Source organism: Chionomys nivalis (assembly GCF_950005125.1).
Source record: "Chionomys nivalis chromosome 23 unlocalized genomic scaffold, mChiNiv1.1 SUPER_23_unloc_1, whole genome shotgun sequence".
Taxonomy (NCBI): Eukaryota; Metazoa; Chordata; class Mammalia; order Rodentia; family Cricetidae; genus Chionomys; species Chionomys nivalis.
This window is the reverse complement of record NW_026646869.1, coordinates 167,315-184,931: the sequence shown is the minus strand read 5'-3', so window position 1 is coordinate 184,931 and position 17,617 is coordinate 167,315. Positions and strand designations below refer to the sequence as shown.

Sequence of the window (17,617 nt, the reverse complement as noted above, 5' to 3'; positions counted from 1 at the left end):
TGTTGTCTTCCTGGATTGGGAATTTCCTTATTTCCTCTTAGGCTTTTGTATTGACATACAGTTAATAAATAGTATTTGTGAAAGATATACGTATGTATTTATACGTGTAAATTTTAGCCAGTTCATTTTTATAAGCTTGTTTTGTTTGAAATACCCAAGAAATGTTAATAACTTTAGAAAGGAAATGCTTTTGAAGTATGAAAAATTTAACATGTGTATAATAACATAGAATCTTGGCATAGATACATTATTTTGGATATTACAACCAGCAGTTTTTAATATAGTGTCCATTGTAGGCCAAGAGCTCACATGGCTTTCACATACACACACACACACATACACACACATACACACACACACTTATAGCATTGTGGGCTGGGGAAGTGGCTCAGAAAAGTCAGAGAAGAGCTTGCTGGGCAATTGTGAGGACCCAGCTCTGATATCCACCACACACGGTGGCTGTGATGACCCTTTTGTCATCTCAGTGCTAAAAGGCCAAGGCAGAGTTCCCAAGACAAGCTCAGTAACTGGACTAGCAGAATGACAGGCGCTGGGTTCAAGGGAGGCTTTCTGTGTCAGGAAACAGGGATCGCTGATCTCAGCTTCTGGCCTCCAGACACATTTGTATGTGCATTTGCACACATCAGTCCACCCATGCATGCATATACATGCCAAGAAACTCTCCACACTTGAATGTTTAGCACTCTTAATTTTTATGTAGATTTATTGGGGCATTTAGTGTTCATTACTCTCGAAAAGGCAATATAATAAAAGGGTGAAATGTATGACCTTATTACTGTTTATCTGAGCTGATGGTAGTTTTTCAGTGAGCCAAAAAGAAAATTACTTACAGGACATAGTAGTACGTTATACTTTCAGACTTTTGTTTCTTAAAACTTTTTTCTTTTGTCACTCTTGATGGAAGACTAAGGTTATGTCTTTGAGCATGAGACTAGATAGAAATTTGTTGCTCTTTCTTACATAAGCTACTTACATTTTCTATTTAAGGATTCTTTGAAATGGCACATGAAATTGGATATGCCTGAAGCACTTTTTTTAGCCTTTTCATTTTGAAAATAGTGATAGACTCAGAAAGTTGCCAACAACATAGTAAGATCAGTGTGTTCCCTTTAACCAGATGCTCCCAGCGTTATATTTTGTTTCACTGTGGTATACTATCAAAATCAGTAGTTTGCATCCTTCCCGTTCATATGCACAGTTCTGTGCCCTTCTGCCTTAGTGTCAGTTCATGGAGCTGTCCCCACCCGAGTGGTGTTCTTGGTGCTACCCCTCTGTGTCACTTCCCTCACAATCTGAGCTCCAGCACTGAGAATCAATCTGGTCTATCAAGTTATCTTTAGATTATCGTATGGTGCGTGGTTTTTCTGAGGTCAGCTTTGTTAACTTAGCATAATGCCTTTAGAGTTTTTGTGTTAACCTGTAGTTAAATTCTGGATCACTTATTTATCTGTATTTGGCACATAGTCATCAATTCAAAATGATTAAGCTCAAAAGTGCACTTAAGAATTGAAGGTTGAGGCTGGGCGGTGGTGGCGCACGCCTTTAATCCCAGCACTCGGGAGGCAGAGGCAGGTGGATCTTTGTGAGTTCGAGACCAGCCTGGTCTACAAGAGCTAGTTCCAGGACAGGCTCCAAAAACCACAGAGAAACCCTGTCTCGAAAAACCAAAAAAAAAAAAAAAAAAAAAAAAAAAAAGAATTGAGGGCTGGAGAGATGGCTCAGAGGTTAAGAGCATTGCCTGCTCTTCCAAAGGTCCTGAGTTCAATTCCCAGCAACCACATGGTGGTTCACAACCATCTGTAATGAGGTCTGTTGCTCTCTTCTGGCCTGCAGACATACACACAGACAGAATCTTGTATACATAATAAATAAATAAATAAATATTTAAAAACAAAGAATTGAAGGTTGACTATAAATGATGTCATATTATGCTTAGACATGTCAGTAGATCCAAAGGTGTATGCACATGGACATCTGATGAGTGCTGCTCCTAGGTTGTGACTAACTGGCTGGTTGCTGATATGCTGACATAAAAGAGTATGGTGAATGTAGGGAATCTGATGTCTTTGGGATTCTCTTTCCCTGTATCTAAGTATAATCGCCTCAATAGAATAGTATTGTTAATAGACCTCCATAATGAAAGTTAGGGTTTGCTGTTTTTGTGTATGACATTTTGTTGGGTTTGAAGCATTGAGCAGAGTTATTGACTTGGGTGTTCCTATGCTGTTATTAAAAAGAATCTTCAAATACAAACTTGGCTCTGCTGTTCCAGTTTAAGGAACACATGCAAAAGACAGGGCTTCACTATCTGGCTCTTAGACTTCACACCTCACACATCCACAGAGGAGTGCATCCTCTCTCTCTGCAGGACCAAGACTTGACATTCACAGCCTCCACAGAGGAGTGCATCCTCTCTCTCTGCAGGACATAGATGTCACACTGCGCACATCTACAGGGGAGTGCATCCTCTCACACACAGGACCTAGACTTCACACTCACAACTTCCACAGAGGAGTGCATCCTCTCACTGTGAAACCTAGACTTCACACTGCACACATCCACACAGGAGTGCATCCTCTCTCTCACACAGGACCTAGACTTCACACTGCACACATCCACACAGGAGTGCATCCTTTCTCTCTGCAGGACCTAGATGCAAACTTGTGCTCCTCTCTCCTGCAGTGAGTTCCTGTTAACTACCTCCAAATTCTTCAGTTTTATGCAGTGTAAAGTAGTTGATAGTGATTTGCTATAATAACTTTTATAGATAGTGTGGCTTTTTATTGATGCTTTTGATTATATGCACTTTGTAGATCTTGTTAGTCATTTTTAAATTAAACATATTTCTATTTTTATGTGTGTGTCCTAGTGAGCTTATGCCAGGAGTGTACGGGTTCTCCCAGAGTGCATTTGGTCCCCAGGCTGGAGTTAGAGGCCGTTGTGCACTATCTGACATGGGTGTAGGGAACCAAACTCAGGGAAAAAGGACACAAACTGGTGGGACAGGCTTATAGCCCCGGCTTCTTGGGAAGCTGAGGTAGCAGGGTTGAAGTTCAAGTCCTTTCCCTGGGCATCTCAGTAAGGCACTACCTCAGAAATATCCAAGCGCTGTGGGGAGAAAAGGAAAGGCTGGGAAGACTGGAGGTGGAGATCTCAGTGGTAGTGTGGAGTGCTTGCCTCACGTGAGATCTGCCTGGACTTGAGTGAGTACCTCAGGAAGGTTTCTCCTGGCTCCTGAGGAATGAGTAGAAAAACGAAGTTCTTTGATATCACATGACTATAGATCTGCATAGAAATAGTGGCATGGTGTGGTCATGGGAAGCTCTGCCTGGACTCCTGTGTGTTTAGGGGATAGGAGCAAAGACTGGGAGAGCATCATACAGATAAAGTTCACACTGCCGTATTTTACATCACTCTATCGGGTCTTTCTTCTGAGACAGGGTTTCTCTGTGACTTTGGAACCTGTCCTGGAACGCATTCTGTAGGCCAGACTGGCCTCGAACTCACAGAGATCTGCCTATTTCTGCCTCCCTAGTGCTGGGATTAAAGGCGTGTGGCATCATCATCATCTAGCCTACTTGGGTTCTTTCTATAGAACCTTTAATGCTTTTTTCTGCTGAATCAGTCACCGATACCAACCTCTTGAATGATTCTGTCATTTGCATCAATCAGTTACTCTGGCTATAGGTTGGTGTATTTTTGCTAAAATGTGATTAAATGTTGAGCATTATAAATGTTATGCTAGATTTTGTTTTACATCTTTTTTTTTTTTTTTTTTTTTTTTTTTTGGTTTTTCGAGACAGGGTTTCTCTGTGGTTTTGGAGCCTGTCCTGGAACTAGCTCTTGTAGACCAGGCTGGTCTCGAACTCACAGAGATCCGCCTGCCTCTGCCTCCCAAGTGCTGGGATTAAAGGCGTGCGCCACCACCGCCCGGCCTTTGTTTTACATCTTTATTTTTGAGGTTAATTTTATGTTTCCTAAGTTGACTTTATAAATTTTTGATCCAACTGCCTCAGCCTTCTGAATGTCTGGGACAACAGGCATCCATTATAGTACCTGGCTGTGGATTTAATTTTAGCTTAGATTTTTTGAAAAAGGGATAAACAAAGGTTGGGGAGAATGGGGTTATGGTTAATGTACAATATGTATGTGTATGAAAATAAAAAATCTGAATGAGTTTTGCTTAGGCATATATGTCATTTGCCTCAGATCAGTTTTGGTTCCAAGCTCTGTCTTAGTGCTTAGTTAGGTTGGTCCATATAGCCTTTACTCTTAGATAATTTGTCTGAACCATTGCGGCTGGGCCCTTCCTAAGACTAGTGATGCTTGGCTGGGGGATGCTCTCTGTTGCACTTGGGTTGTGCTGCTTGAGGCCATGCTTCATGTCTATCTGTTGGCTATCGGTTCCTTCACATTGTGTTCCTCAAGACATCCAGCCCATGCCTTCCAAGAAAAGATGACTTGCCACGTACGCAGCTTCTGTCCCTTGCTCTCCTGGGGCGATGCCAACACATTTCGATCACACACAGGGACCTGATGACAGAACAAAAAACTTCCTGCCAAAGTCCAACGTGGGAGCTCTGGCTCTATAGATTGGGGCTGACTCAAAGGCTGCTGCGTCGCTGTAGGCCCATCTCCCCAGTGGGGACTCGTGGACACTCACCCTGGAGCCTGATAGATGTGCCCGTCCCCTCTCTTGGTGTCTGTGCACTATGTCTATAGTCTCGAGGAGGGTCCTTGTAAATCTCGGTAGTTTCAAGGACCTTCTGAGACTTGTAAGTTAATTACTTCTCAGTTTTCTGAGCTTCCCCTCTTCCTTTCTGGGTGGAAGATTTCAGTTCTGAAAAACTGCTGCATAATTGTGGTGGTGGTCTGAATGAGCGACGCCCTTCATAGGCGTACGTATTTGAACACTTACTTGGTCCGCAGTTGGTTGCACTGTGTGAGATGAAGCTTTGCTGGAGAAGCGCTGCGCTGTGGGTGGGCTTTGTGACGTTCAGCCTCATCCTACTTCAGCTCTGTCTTCCTGCTCAGCTTCCTGCTCCCATGGCTTGCTCTCATGCTTCTCCTGCCATTATAGACTTCCTCTTTTTTAAAAAAAAAATTATTTTTATTTTATGTGCATTGGTGGTTTGCCTGAATGTATGTCTATTTGAGGGTGTAAGTTCCCTGGAACTGGAGTTGTGAGTCACCATGTGGGTGCTGGGAATCGAATTCAGGACCTCTGGAAGAGCAGTCAGTGCTCTTTAACTGCTGAACCATCTCTCCAGCCCCATTATAGACCTTCTTTCCCAAGGCAAAATAAGCTCTTCTGTAAGTCACTTTTGGGTCGCAGCAACAGAAAAGTAACATAACGATCCTACACCACCCCGGTGATTAAAGAATGGATTTGTTCCCTCCCTCCCTTCCTCTCCTTCCCTCCCTCCCTCCATCTTTCCCTTCCTTCCTTCCTTCCTTCCTTCCTTCCTTCCTTCCTTCCTTCCTTCCTTCCTTCCTTCCTCTCTCCCTCTTTTCTTTCCTTCCTTTCTTCCTTGTGAATGTAGCATCTGCTCTGGCTTAGTCTTTAACTGTTGAAATGTTTCATCTTTTTTTGCTGTTTTCTGTTTTTGAAGCTAGCCGTCAGCTTTCTGTGTAGCTGAGGTTGATCTTGAACTTCTGATTTCCTGGTCGTACCTTCTGAGCGCTGGAACTGCAGGCATGCATCACCATACCTGATTTATGCAGTGTTGGGGATTGAACCTAGGGCCTCTTAAATACTAAGCAAGTGTTCTCCTAGCCCACATTTTTACAAATTCACTTTTGAATGCCAGTGTCTCAACAATCTAGACTGTATTCTACAGCACTGATAGGTGATAGACTGAGAGCCAGTCTGTGGCAGTCCTAAAGTGCAGCTGGGGCTGAACATATTGCCCACTGTCTCTATTGGGATGTTGGCATTTCCTGTATCTATCTGAGATTTCCAGATTTAGCCTTCTCTCCTGGAACACTCTGCTGAGATCTAGGTTTATATTCATGGCATATTAGTGGGAGAGCCGTTGATGGTGAGTAATTTATTCATTGAGAAAAGGTTCATTTTGACTAGGAGCTTTGAAGATTCCACTTCATGGCTGATTGACTTGATTGTTAGGAGCTTTGAAGATTCCACTTCATGGCTGATTGACTTGATTGTTTTTTCTGTACATCATAGGGTAGCGTGTATAGCAAATTTGATCATCATATCAGCCAAGAAGCAGAAGGAAGACACATAGTTTGGGGTCCACAGTTTCCTAAGTAACTAACCAGATGCCCCAAGTAGGATCACTGTCCTAGTCAGGGTTCCTTTTGCTGTGATGAAGCACCTGGAAAAGCAAACTGGGGAGGGAAGGGTTTATTTGGCTTACACTTTCATGTTGCCGTTCATCAATGAAGGAAGTCAGGACATTAATTCAGGCAGGGCAGACCTTGAGGCAGGAGCTGTTGCAGAGGCCATGGAGGAGAGCTGCTTCCCATGGCTTGCTTAGTTGCTTTCTCAGAGAACCCAGGACCACCAGCCAAGGGGTGTCATCACCTTTAATGGGCCTTCCCCGTCAATCATCAATAAAGGCTTGCCGGCCTGCATCCTGATCTTATGGAGGCATTTTCTCAATTGGGGTTCCTTCCTCTCAGATGACTTCAGCCTAGGTCAGTTGAGTGTGAACAAACACTCTAGTCCCTTTCTGTAATAGTAGCCCTCTGAGGACCAAGCTGCAACTGAACTTTGCGGGACACTTACCTAAACCGTAGCATTTACGTAAATCTCTACAGTTAAAAGTGAACCAATTCCCATTCCTGTTTTTATTGTCCTTACTTCTCACACCCGATCTGAACACTGATCTGAACTTTCCTTGTCGTGGTTGATTGGCTCTTGGCTCTGACTCTTTTACTTTATGTTTTCATAGTTTCTTCCTCTTTCTCCCCCTTTAGACATGGAGGCTTGAAAGGCTCCTGGGTTCCCTTGAGATCCGAGCATGAAGGTTGGATGTAACTCCTGTAACATAGCACACCACCTGAGCCTCAGTACCTGGCCTCTTTGCCTGTAACCATGTGTGTGCACACACTCACACACATTCCTAAATTTAGCCTGCTCAGTCTATATAATGTTACTTCTGTGTTGTTTTCAGGGCTGACCACTTGGTACTGGGTAACTAATTGGTGTGCTCTGCCTGAGGAAGACTGTGTTCCACCCTCAGCACTCCTTAGTTCCTGTAGCTCTTGTACAGGGTTGATGTCCTGTGGGCTTTTCCTTCCATGTTAGCATGTTTGTTGTTGTTTTTGTTTGGCTCAAAAGGTATTTTTAAAAAAATAAACCTGGGTTATTTTGCTTGTTTCCAGTTACAGGTTTTGTTTTTGTATATTGTAACTTGAATTAAAGATAAATGTTTATTTTATCTGTATGGGTGTTTTGGCTGCAAGTATATTTATGCATTAACAGCAAGCCTGTGAACCACCATGTGGGTGCTGGGAATCCAACCCAGGTCCTCTGGAAGAGCAGCCAGTGTTCCTAAGTGCTGAGTCAATTCTCCTGAAACAGTTTATGTTTCACACTTAGAAGGAACACTCACTGCTTTTTATATTCTTTGCTTCCTCCATGTTCCATGAGTGTCTCCTCATACATAATCACTATGTCTTATTTTTGATTTATCTCTTCAGAGCATGTGTATGCATGTATGCCCCTACTCCCCTTTTGCATGTCACATGAAATTTAGTATAGTGATTATCCAAAGCAGTCTTGAGGGAAAAGAGCAATTCTGGAAGTTTCAATACTTAGTTCAAGTTATACTATATAGTGATAGTAAGACAGACACCATGATAATGCCACAAAGCCTGGCTGTTAGAGTGCAGCAAGGAGCCACACAGGTAGACACATAGCTAGAGCCGTCAGGTTTCCAGAACGATGCTGAAAGCTGTGACTCTACGGGGAGAAGGCTGAAACTTGTCCTCTGCCTTTTATCCTGTGTGAAAACCAGTGAAATGGACAAAGGCCTTACTGTGACACCAGAAACTTTGAAACTGCTAGTGGGAAATAGTGTGGAGATACTTGAAAACACAGACATAGAGATTATTATTTAAAATAGTACCTCAGTGGGGCTGGAGAGATGGCTCAGTGGTTACCCATTCCTGTACATAAAACCTGCCATTGTGACACATTCCTGTAATCACACAAGGAAGATTAGAGCTGGAGGCTGGACTAGGATGCCTAGTAAGAGCCTGTTTAAAAAAACCAAACAAAAACCCAGATCCACTAATGAAAGTCAACATGGTGTACAGTGACATAATGTGCTCTTTCACCGTCCTGTTTTTGTTCTTTGATCTTTGACATGTTACTTGGTTTTAAGTAAAGTAAATAGTCCATTGTTTTGTTATTGAATAATTGAATAAAATAAGGGGAACCAGGGTTTTTTCTCCCTCTATATATAATTCTTTAAGACCCTGTTGCTGAAGACACTATACATTTTGCACACAGAACTTGAAGAAATTGAGCTAGAACTGACTTGAAAGCCCCTCTGTGAGGACTTACTCTTATTGTATCTGAAGATATATTGTAAGCTTCCAAGGGACAAAAGGAATCAGTAGACCTGCAAAACACAGCTATCGCAGGCGCACTAAGATACCCCGTGGTGCAACAGTTGAACTTTGATTTTGGAGTAGCTACCAGCTGCCCAATTGTGTTTGCAACCAGCTTAGTAGGCCATTCGTGCCCAGTACTGTAAACCTACTCAACTACCTGTGCCTGGAGTAAACTGATGTAATTTTTAACTGTATTCCAGTGCTATCCCTGTATCTACAGGTGAGTGTAGTTCTCACCCCTTATCAAGGAAGTTTCTTTGGTAGCAGACAGAGGCAATTACAGAAATTCACATCTGGTCAGACTACAGAGAGAAATAACCGTGATTGACACAACAGAACACCCTCACCTAAGGCTAAAGGAACATCATGGAAGAGGGGGTGGAAAGGTTGTAAGAGCCAGAGGACCAGGGGCCTCCTATGAGATAGTGTCTCCTAGATACAGAAGGGATGTTGTATCCATAACAGTGGTGTTCTCTAAACAAGTCTCTACACAGTGTTAGCACCAGTGGATATGACAGTGTGGATGGGGAGATTTCACAAGGCCCCACCCCACATCAAGAGCTATGGGTAATCAATGCCTGCTGAGAGAATCAGTTTTCTTCAGTGCTGAAACCCCTGATAGGTTATCCGCTCCCAAGGTCAGTTCTAAACACATGAGCAACATTAAATTGACTTAGTAAGTAGTGTATATTTTATATGTGTGTATAGATATGTGCAATATATGATATATGTAGATAGCAATAATTGCAGAAGAGGAGGTCATGAATTGAGAGGGGCACATGAGTTGGAGTAGATTGAGTACTCATAACATTTTCAAAAACAAAAAAATTAAAATAAAAAAGATTTATATGGATCTCTCTTTAAGTTTATCTTTTTGTATTTGCCAGCTCGCATTCACAAGAGATGGACTCTGTGGTCTGTGGAATGAAATGGCTAAAGATGGAGAAATTGTGTACACTGGGACAGAGTTAACCCAGGATCAAGAACTCCCTTCTAGGAAGGGTAAGAGCTTTTAATGAATACTTTTTTATTTTGTAAATATCATTGTAATTGCATTTTAAAGTAATATTTTAAAAATGTGTTTGTGCCTGTGTGTGCGTGCGTGTGTGTGTCTGTGCGCATGTTTGTGTGTGTGCATAGGTGCTATGGTGTGCATGTCGGGACAACTTGGGAGTTGGTTTTCTCTGCTGTGTGAGTCTTGTGGATTGGACTCAGATCGTCTGGTTTGGTGGTAAGTGCCTTTACATGCTGGACTATTTCCCCCTCCCCCTTTAAAAATTGCACTTATTTATTTGTGTGTGTAAATTGCGTTTTCCAGAGACTGTAATATGCTAGAAAAAGCATTTGAACTTTGATCTTGATACTTTGTTCTCCTTTTGATGATTTTTGTCTAGATGTTAGTTAATATGCCAAGCTGTCTGGAGTTTTTGTTTGTATTAACTAGTGTATAGCTTGTAGGAAGTCATGAATAGCTTCTCCTTTAAATTTTGAAACAGATCTTCCTACTAACTATAGATGTTGATTATTGTGAGATTGGGTGCAAATTATTCATGAGTAAACCTTTGTCAGGGAGGAGTAATCCTGTTGAAGCCTCTAGTGCTCAAAATTCACCATGACTCATGTGTTCTTGCTGTGCCTGGCCATTGAAATCAGCACCAACACTGAAAAAGGACATGGATGCCAGCACTTACTCCAGATTGTCTATCTGAAAAGCCTGGGTTGAGACTCACTGCAGAGTCTGTTGAGTGTCATTCCCAGTATAAAGGCATTGGTACTGTTAGAATGTATGACTTTTCTCCCTGTGGAATGAATTGGTTACAGCTGACTGGAAAGTGTAGGAGGAAAACTATTACTAGGTTATGTTTTTGGTTACATCATCTATTAGAGTGAGCTCTGTTTCTTGTGTTTATGTGGAAGTTTCCATATACATGCAGACTCTCCTAAATGTATATACAGTGAGTGGATGCAAATTCATCCCCACAGTCTTTGGCACTGTGCCTGTTCGCCGTTGTCTCTCATCTGCCTTCCTCACATGCTTCCTGCATATTGTTACCTTGAGTTTTTTAATTTAAAAGTTTTCCTTTATTAGTGTGTGTTTGTGTGTGTGTGTGTGTGTGTTTATATTTGCAAGCAGGTGCACATGAGGAGGTCAGAGAATAACTGCAGGAATCAATTCTTTCCTTTCATCTTGACTTTTGAGGTAGGGTCTTGTTTCTGCTTCTCTGTGGCCCCAGGTTAACTGGCCCCAAAGCTGAAAGAAACAAATACGAAGCAAAATTTACTTTTTGTATGAAGCCTAGGGATTTGAGCTTGCTAGCAAACACTGTGGTCATGCTGGGCAGACACTCTGGGCTGTGCTACACTAGCCTACAAAACTTGTTTTCAGTAATAAGGCCTCTTAGTATTTAGGATATGGAGCAGTTAGGGTTGATGTACAGAAAACGTTAGCAGAACAGCATTTGAAGTTCAGCACACAGGATTTTGCAGAACTCTTAATTTTGTTTTCTTTGAAATTGGTCAACTTACTCCTCTTGGGCCTTCTCTTTTGAATCATTGGCAACTGTCTAGGACCTAGGCTCAGTGGTTTGAACAGAGACGCCTTGGGTATATGGTACAAACGCCCTTCAACAAATTGGCGCCCATGTGGCCAACTAAAATCCACTTAAAACCTGAGAGGGCTTGCAAAGGAATTCTAGACACTTTAAAAAACAAAGTTTAGTTAACAGAAAATTTGTGATTTGGTTGGTGTGAAACACAAACATATACTCTAAGATATAGTATATATGTATATATATGTAATTTATGTGATTATTTTAGTTAGAGCCTTTTATGACAGGACTTGTTGACATTTTAGGGCTAAGATTCATCCCATCTTCTCTTCACAGCCATGTGTGGGATTTCAAGGCACGTATTACTGTTTGAGGCTTTACAGTGGCTTAAGGTGGTAGTTTTTTCAGCTTTTCTTTTGTGCCTCAATGCTCCTGAATTATATTTCAATGATAATGGTCCTTCGAATGTACTTATTATTGGTGTGTGTGTGTGTGTGTGTGTGTGTGTGTGTGCACGTGCCATGGCAGGTATGTGGACATCAGAGGACAGTTACCACTTTTGTGTGGGTTCTGGAATGGAACTCACATTGTCATCTCAGTGGTAGTGGTCTTTATGGCAGTGGTTCTCAGCTGGCAGTGGAGGAGAACATCGGACAGTTAGAAAATGATTTTAGAGTTATCTCCCTAGTTCTTCCTGTGGTCGTCCAGCAGTTTTGAGCCACTGCATTAAAGCAGTTAGTGTGAAATCCAAATAGATAAATGCTAAAGACATTGAAATCTAGTAAGACATTGAAAAATGTTAAAGAAAGAACTTCATGCTTTAAAGAATTTGAAAATCCCTTATATTGTATTCTTTCATTATTGAGTAAACTATACTGAATCATTTGCAGTTTTTTTAAAAAAATAAAATATCGAGTTACTGATGTATGCTGTAACTTCCCATGTTTGGGTAGAACGTTTGTAGAGATTGGCAAGAAATGCTCCCCTGGCCTCCTCTCTTTCCTTCTCTCCTTCCCTTCCTTCCTCCTATCCTTGTTTTGAGTCAGGGCCTCTCTCTGTAGCCCAGGCTGGCCTGGAACTTACTGTGTGGCCCAAGATGGTCCTGAACTCATGTGCTGGGGTTTATAGGCATGAGCCACCATGCCCAGATTGACTGTTGCATTTTGAAAACCAATTATGGACATAAACATTTTTAATTCTCCAGATGATGGTGCTGATACTCAGAATGGAACCAAGAAAGAAGATCTTACTGACAAAGAGAAGAAGGAGGAGGAAGAGATGCCTGCACCCGTGTATAAAGTCAAATCAATCCTTGAGAGTTGGGTGTGGGGCAAGCAACCAGGTATTATACTTTCTGACATAAGTGGATCAGGTTTTTGTTTGTTAATGGAATTTTCTAAAATTAAAACCCATATTACAGTAAAATAATGTCTGATATAAAGTATAAGAATAAAATGTATCTGATAAAAATATAACCATTATAACTAATTTTTAAGCACACAGTTCATATTCTGGTACAAAAGTATTACCACCCATATCCATTAAACTGTCCTCTAGCCCTCCAGGCAGCTACACTTCATTCTTCAATAGTACTCCATATAAATAGGCTTAGTCTTTATTCTTCTTATCTAGTTTATTTTGCTTAGTATGTATTTAAATTTATCTATGATGTAGCCTTTCTGGTTTTTCAAGACAGGATTTCTCTGTGTAGCCCTGGCTGTCCTGGAACTCATTCTGTAGATCAGGTTAGCTTTGAGGTCAGAGATCTGCCTGCCTCTACTTTCCGGGTGCTTAAATAATATTTCACTGTTTGTGTTTGTGTGCCTACTTTGATTATGTTCTGCACTAGTTGGTAGACTGTTGGGGTGCTTCTCTCCACCCCTTTTTTGGTAATAATAACCTTTATTTAAAATAACTTTAATCTAGGAAACTCATTGATCCAGACCCTTCTGGATTTTAGTCTTCATTGAGAAGTCAGATATTATTCTATTGGGTCTGCTTTTATATATTTCTTGGACTTTTTCTCTTACAGCTTTTAATGTCCTTTCTTTTTTGTATATGTTTAGTGTTTTGGTTATTATGTGTCAGGGCAGTCTGTTTTCTTGCCCATTCTCTTTGGTTTTCTATATGTTTATTGGACCTTGATAGGGATCACCGTCTTTAGGTTGGGAAAAGTTTCTTCTGTGATTTTGTTGAAAATATTTTCTCTGCCTTTGATCTGAGTTTCTTCTCTTTCTATTATGTTTATTCGTAGATTTTGTCTTTACATAGTGTTCCAGACTTTCTAGATATTTTGTGCCTGAATTTTTTTGAATTTAACTTTTTTCTTTCCTTTTTCTTTTTGCCAGGGTATTTATTTCTTTTATCTTGTCTTCAATGCCTGAGATTCTATCTTTCATCCACTCTGTTGGTGAGGCTTACCTCTGAGGTTTTTGTGTGACTTCCTAAATTTTTTAAATTTTAGTTTTACTTTCTTTTGGGATTTTGAGTTGCTGCCAGGTGTGGCCATTGGGAGTCCTGGGTAGGATCTGTTCCTTGGTATTGGGGCCTGATATGAATGCCTGGAGATGAGCTAAAAGGGGAATGAGTGGGTCCACAAGAAGGAAAAAAGCTGGGTCTACCATGAGGTTTGACATAGAATAGAGTTAGAAAGGGTGACCAGGCCCCTTCATGTGGTCTGCTACAGGCTGGGATGAGACTGACGAACTTGCCATGGGGGGAAAGTTAAGATCACCTACTGGGTTCCCAGGCAATGGCGGCCAGTGAGTTCCCAGGTGAGAGTGTCCTTGGGTATTGGAGGCTGACACAAAGGATGAGGCTGGGTGAGAAAGGCTGGGTCCTGCCAGCATCTGCAGAGTTCCCGGGGAATGGAGAGGGAGGAAAGACACTTGCAGATGGTTTCCTGCAGGGTTGGGGGTGAGACTCCAGTATAAGTTCTTTAAACTTAGTGCTGATCAGTTCTTCTTGATCTTTGTGCTGTGTGTGTGTGTGTGTGTGTGTGTGTGTCTGTCTGTCTGACTGTCTATCATGTGTGTCTCTGTGTGTCAGGATCCTTCTGTGTAGAACAGTCTGCTTTGAGCTCATGATCCTCTTTAGTGCTAGGATGATATGATGTCACCACATTTTCTGGTGTGTCTGTAAAAACATAGCACATTGGACGCTGGGAAGATGGCTCTGCTGTTGAAGGAGTACTTCCCCTGATGCTGAGAACCCGAGTTTAGTTAGTTCCCAGCACCCGTGTTTGCTGGTCTACAACTGCCTGTAACTCCAGCTCTATGGCACCTGCTGCCACTGTACCCACATGTGCAAACCCACGCTCAGACATGCAACTTACATATAAGTGCAATTTTTAAAATAGTAAAAGTAGGACATTGCGGCTAATTACAGGCTCAGCTGTTGTTCGGCATTCTGACAGGTCCTACTTGTGACAGTGTTGAGGAGGACATGAGTGCTTCTGCCCGGGGAGCCTCTGCTTCAGTGTTGGAGGAAACAAGGAAGGAAACCGCTCCTGTTCAGCTCCCTGTTTCAGGGCCAGAACTGGCTGCTATGATGAAGATTTGAACCAGGGTCATGAGAGGCGTGGACTGGAAGTGGGGTGACCAAGTACTCAGAGCTTTCATTAACATCTTAGCACATCTAACACCAAACAGTGGAAGTTGGAATAGGTGGCTATCTGAACTCATGACTTACAAGATTAATAGGTGACTTATTGATTTCTGAGCAATAAAATAGAGGCAAAAGACATGAGGACAATATTTTCCTTCCCGTGATGTCACATAGATTTTCTCAGACACACTGCTAAGCATGGGTTTGGTCTCCGTATTCTTAGAAATTAAATTGTCTGAGATCAGGTAATGGCACCCTGTCAATACCTTTCTCTCTTGGGATACTTGACAGAATATTGCTAAAAGGCCTAGTGACTGAGGTCATTGGAAAGGCCACTTTGATTGCTGGGACACTCACTATGCTTTGCTCAGAGAATCCCTTAGTTGACAGAATTCTTTTCTTTAATAAAGGAACATGAGCTTGTGATTTCATGGCATTTAAAAATGATATGATTGCCAGGCAGTTGTGGTGCATGCCTTTAATTCCAGCACTTGTGAGGGAGAGGCAGGCAAATCTCTGTGTTCAGGACCAGCTTGGTCTACAGAGTGAGTTCCAGGACAGCCAGGGCAGTTACACAGAGAAACCCTGTCTTAATCTTCCCACCCCACCCCACACAAAGTAAAAACAATGATAGAATCTATACATTTTTTTAGTTATATTTGGGTCAGGAGGAGGCTGAATGAAAATCTCTGTACAGAATCAATACAGGAACCATGGTGGGTCCAGAACAGGACAGTCACTTTCTTACCTGGTCTTTGGTTTTGCTGTTTCAGGATGGGCCTCCGCCAGGCTTAGGCCGTGTAATTGGTGAGCTGGGAGAGGATGGCTGGATCAGGGTCCAGTGGGACACGGGCAGCACTAACTCATACAGGATGGGTAAAGAAGGAAAGTATGACCTCAAGCTGGTGGAGTTGCCAGTGTCATCACAGCCCTCTGCAGAGGATTCAGACACAGAAGATGACTCAGGTGGGTGACTCACAGAATCCTTTAGGTCAGGGTAGCGTGGCAGATTGTTCATGAGTTGGGTGGCTGTCCTTTCCCTCTGCAGAGTTAGAAGTGGTCAGAATGCATTGGAAGACATTGCTCTGCTTGCCCCTTAAACACATGATTCTGGTATAGATGGGTAAAGGGGCTCGGTCCAGTAGCCTGGACAGACTGACGCATCTTCACCTTTATTTTGTGCTTCCTGATGCCCTTCCAGAGTGGGGTGGAAGATAGAGTGCAACATGCTTGTTAAATTGGATCTTAACGTCTTTTTATTTGTTTTTATATGTGTGTTTGTGTGTCTTACTTGTATGTGATAAGTTAGGGGACAATTTGTTGGGGTCACTGGTGGCAGGTATCTCTACCTGCTGAACCTTGAAACAGTAACAACAACAAACCTATTTATGTACTTATTTTGTTTGAGGACGCTTTGTTTCTTCCTCCACCAGCTTCAAGGTATGGCCCTGTTGTAAGGAGAGTGGGTCGCTTGTTTGTCCCGGCCACCTGGCTAGCTTAACCTGAAATAACCACACAGAAACCGTATTAATTTAAACATTGCTTGGCCATTAGCTCTAACTTTTTATTGACTAACTCTTACATATTAGTTTAACCCATCTCCATTAATCTGTGTTTTGCCACATGACTGTGGCTTACTGGCAAGATTCTAACCAGCGTCCATCTCAAGCAGAGAATCCATGACTTCTCTCACTCTGCCCTTCTTCCCAGCATTCAGTTCTATCTTCTCCTCCTACCTAAGTTCTGCCCTATCAGGCCCAAAGCAGTTTCTTTATTCATTAACCAATGAAAGCAACACATGAACAGAAGAACCTCCTACACCATGGCCCCACCTGCTTCCTTTAAGTTCTTCCCTATTCCTTGATAGTTGGAGGGTGTGCTAAGAAGAGAGCTCCTGGCGTCGAATGTGAGAGAAGCTGTCCCATAAACTGCAGTGGGCTCAGAGCGTGCACATTTAGTCTAAGATGACAAGTGCTTATCTTGTGGGTGGGTGTTGGCTATACTGTCAGAGCATCTGAGCTATAGTGTGTGGCTGTGGACCACTTGTAGCCCCTTCTTCTTCCCAGCTGTATGGGAGTATTTGTCATTGTGGAGTGAGCCAGGGAAGAGGTGGCTGTGTGACAGAGCCGTGGCCTCCTTGTCCCACAGCTGGACTGACTGGCCATGCACGTGGCTGCTCAGGGGATGCTGCTGCTTTGTCTTTGCTCCCATTGTAGTTCCTAGACATTTGATAACTTGTCGTTTTTGTTTGGTTGGTTTTGATTTTTTGAGACAGGCTTTCTCTGTGTAACAGCCTTGGCTGTCCTGGAACTTGCTCTGTAGATCTCGAACTCACAGAGATCCACCTGCCTCTGCCTCCCAAGTGCTGGGGTTAGAGGCGTGCGCCACCACTGCCTGGTGATAAGTTTTCTTTTTCAAGATACAAAACTTTGGAATCATTTTATTGCTTATATAGTAAGGTTGCTTAAACACAATATTACTCTGAAATCTCATTTTCTAGGGTGGGGTAGATAGCTCACTTCGTAAAGTGATTATTCTTATGTAAACATGAGGACCTGAATTTGATCTCCAGCAAAAGGTTGGCATGGTAACATGCATGCTTGTAATCCCAACTCTGGTTGGTGTAGATCTATTGGCCAGACTTGTAAACTTAATCAGCAAGTCACAAGTTTCTGTGAAAGCCCTGTCTTTACAAACAAAATGGATGTTACCTGAAAAAAAGACACTGGAGGTTTTCCTCTAGCTTCCACACTCTCTCTGCACCTGCACCTCCTCCTCCTAAATCTCATTTTCTTTGAGGAAGATGGTAGCAAAAATGGTCAGGTAGCCAGTGGCAGTGGCAGGAGGCTTAGACA

General features: G+C 42.4%; 1 protein-coding gene across 2 annotated transcripts in view; it reads left to right on the top strand.

Annotated features, from left to right (window-relative positions):
* Positions 1-17,617, top strand: part of LOC130869020 (E3 ubiquitin-protein ligase HERC2-like) — a 127,023-nt gene that overhangs the window by 4,942 nt on the left and 104,464 nt on the right. For both annotated transcript variants that reach the window (XM_057761133.1, XM_057761132.1), the window contains exons 3-5: positions 9,495-9,609; positions 12,361-12,498; positions 15,536-15,728. The gene's annotated coding sequence lies outside the window, so the exon portion shown is untranslated. The remainder of the gene's footprint in view (positions 1-9,494; positions 9,610-12,360; positions 12,499-15,535; positions 15,729-17,617) is intronic.